We start from the raw sequence: 2817 nt of genomic DNA, 5'->3' as shown, positions 1-2817 counted from the left end.
GCATATTGTTAAGTTCTGGTAAATTGAGGCACATGCCAAAGGAACATGGAGGTCATGTAAGAAATTTAGGAAAGGACTATTGCAGTTGCTATATTCAAGTTAAACTGAAACTCCTTTCCCTGCACTTTCCCAGTTGTTTGAGATTACTTTACTTGCCCRTTCCAGCATTTCAGCCCTATAAATAGCTTTAGTAACATGGAATATACAAGGATGAGTTCTGCTTTAGGGTCAAGATGTACATTTTGTTCCTAATTGCTTGCCAGCGATAGGACAAGGGGTAATGGCCACAAGCTGAAACACAGGGAGTTCCGTCTCCAGGTGAGGAGGAACTTCTTTACTGTTAGGGTGACAGAGCAGTGGAACAGGCTGCCCAGGGAGGTTGTGGAGTCTCCTTCTCTGGAGGTCTTCAAAACCYGCCTGGATGCCACCCTGTGCCACATGCTCTAGGTGTGCCTGCTTGAGCAGGAAGGTTGGACTAGATGATCTGTAGAGGTCCCTTCCAACCTTAAACATTCTGTGATTCTGTGATTCTGCTTGACTTTTGAGTGTARTTCTAACAAGACACACGGATGCTCGGAGCCTTTTCTTGAACTCCTCATGCTGCTGCCTGTTCCTTATCGTGTCCTGCAGACGTACAGATTCCTCATGCCTTTCCACTGTGCTGTGTACTTCATCGTAGTACCAYGATGCACCCCCTCATGCCTTTTTAAACAACAACAAAACACATAAATAAAATGTGGCTGCATAAGCATAGCATGGGCAAATTGGTTAACTTCGGCCAATATGTTTTCCCCTTCGTGAGATAAAATCATGCTGTCTTTCCCTTGCTGGAAGAGAATAAAGATGATTTATGTTGGCAACGACCTGTGATACTAGGAATTGGAGAGATAGAGGCATCTACCTTAGTAGGAAGCTGTGGTTAAACTGGAGAATAAAACAACAGAGTCCCTTTGAATGCAGCGTTTCATCGGATGTAATCTGGCACCTCAGTGGTACATGCTTGAATTTTCAAGAAATACTAAGAGTGAAACAGCTGGAGTACGTCCTGGGATAGGAGAACATACGTATCTTTTAAGGAGGCTTGTGATCTCAGAGAACGACTTCAGGAAAGACTTAACCATATAAAAATGAAGGTAAAAGTAATTTCAGTCTCTTTCTCCCACTTATAAAAAGAACTTYAGAAGCTTGAGGGCAAAATAGACAAAAAAGAGGAGGTTGAAATTATGAATTTTCATCTTGCATGTGCAGGGCCTTTTGAAGASAATACATGGCTGAATAGATGAGATTAAAAAAATGAGAAGTCAGGAAAACTTGAGACTTCTTTTTCCCTGTGGGGTATAAGCAATTTCTTTACTACAAGAAATATATAAAAAATAAAGGTGTTTATGCCTTCCCCTATAACTACACTGTAAATGCAGAAAGTTTCAAGTTGGCTCTGTTGGGTCCAGAGAAAATTACCATAACTGAAGATCATGAAGTGGAAATACACTTTACAGATTTGCCTAGATTGCCAAAATCATGCAATTAGTGGTGTTGGACTGTGTTTGGCTAGGAAAGAAGTGCCTTAGGATGTACCTGCACATTCCTAARCAAGAATAAGTTTTGATTAGTGACTCTTTAGTCTACTAAGCAGGTATAGAAATTGAAATTTGGAAAAAATCAATATTAAGATTGAGTATAATTGCTCAATTATCCTCAGCAGGTTAGCAGGGAATGTAATGCCTTTTGTGTCATTTGGAGTCTTCAACAAGCAAAGAGACTGCAGGTGGCCAATACATGACCACCTTTGAAAGTGGATTTTTTTTTTAATGAGAATATCTTGGATTTTTTGTTTGTTTGTTTGTTTTCAGCTTTCCRTTTTTTTTCAGTGAACTTCTCTCAGGAGCTTGGAAATTTTCTATGATCCTGTTTCTCATCATTACCCCCATTTATTAAGTATCATGAATGAAGGTAGTCACAGAACTAGAGTGACTACCTAGTTAAGACCTTTCTCCTCTTGGGTTGTCCATGAACCCATCAGATGGTGATGGTCATGTCAGCCTGTCTCCTATGGACTGCAGATGGTGTTTTGACTCCAAAGAGTGTATCTAGTTTGAATGCTCAAATTGGAAGATGAATTACTTATAATGGACTRTTTGCTAAAACTTTTTGCTACCAAATCAGGCCTTTTGCAGCACAATCTCAGAGGCTCCAAGACTCCAGTATGTTAGGAGTTGCTTCACATCAGCCTCTACCAGAGGCCAGATGAGGCCTGGARCTGAGGACCCTTTGAGCAGGATGTTTGGTTGGACCAGACTGTTCCTGATGGCTGATTTTGAAGGATTTTGGCCACATGTGATGTAAAATCTGCTGCTTTCAGCGCTCTGCGAAAAAAAATGAGGTTCTAGCAGATATATCTCATCAAGGCAACTTGCACAGCTGTGAGCCATGAGCTTTGGGGAGTATGATAGTGATACCAGAAAACAGTATGAAATGATACCAAGAGAGGTAGGAAGAACTTTTTTTATTCTTGTGAAGAAGATCTGCCTTCTCCAGTTAATAACAAGTAGTTTTTATAGGGTGTGCAGATGTACCCAAGATGAGAAGACAAAGCTTTGTTCTGTCAAGGTTACAAATTCATCCAGAAACAAAATTCCCCAAAATTCAACAACTCATTATCTTTTTTTTTTTTTTTTTCTCATTCTTTATATCTTTTTGTTTGTTTGTTTCCTGTCAGGATTTTTAATTCGTTTGAACTAAATGTCAATAGCGAGATGTCACAGTGAGCCTGGGCTATTTATAGGGGGAAACCAGCGGTATCTAGACTTTTCAAAGCCT

This window comes from Nothoprocta perdicaria, unplaced genomic scaffold, assembly GCF_003342845.1.
Source record: "Nothoprocta perdicaria isolate Ctin4 unplaced genomic scaffold, notPer1 scaffold_146, whole genome shotgun sequence".
In the NCBI taxonomy this organism is placed as follows: Eukaryota; Metazoa; Chordata; class Aves; order Tinamiformes; family Tinamidae; genus Nothoprocta; species Nothoprocta perdicaria.
Note: the sequence above shows the minus strand (reverse complement) of the source record.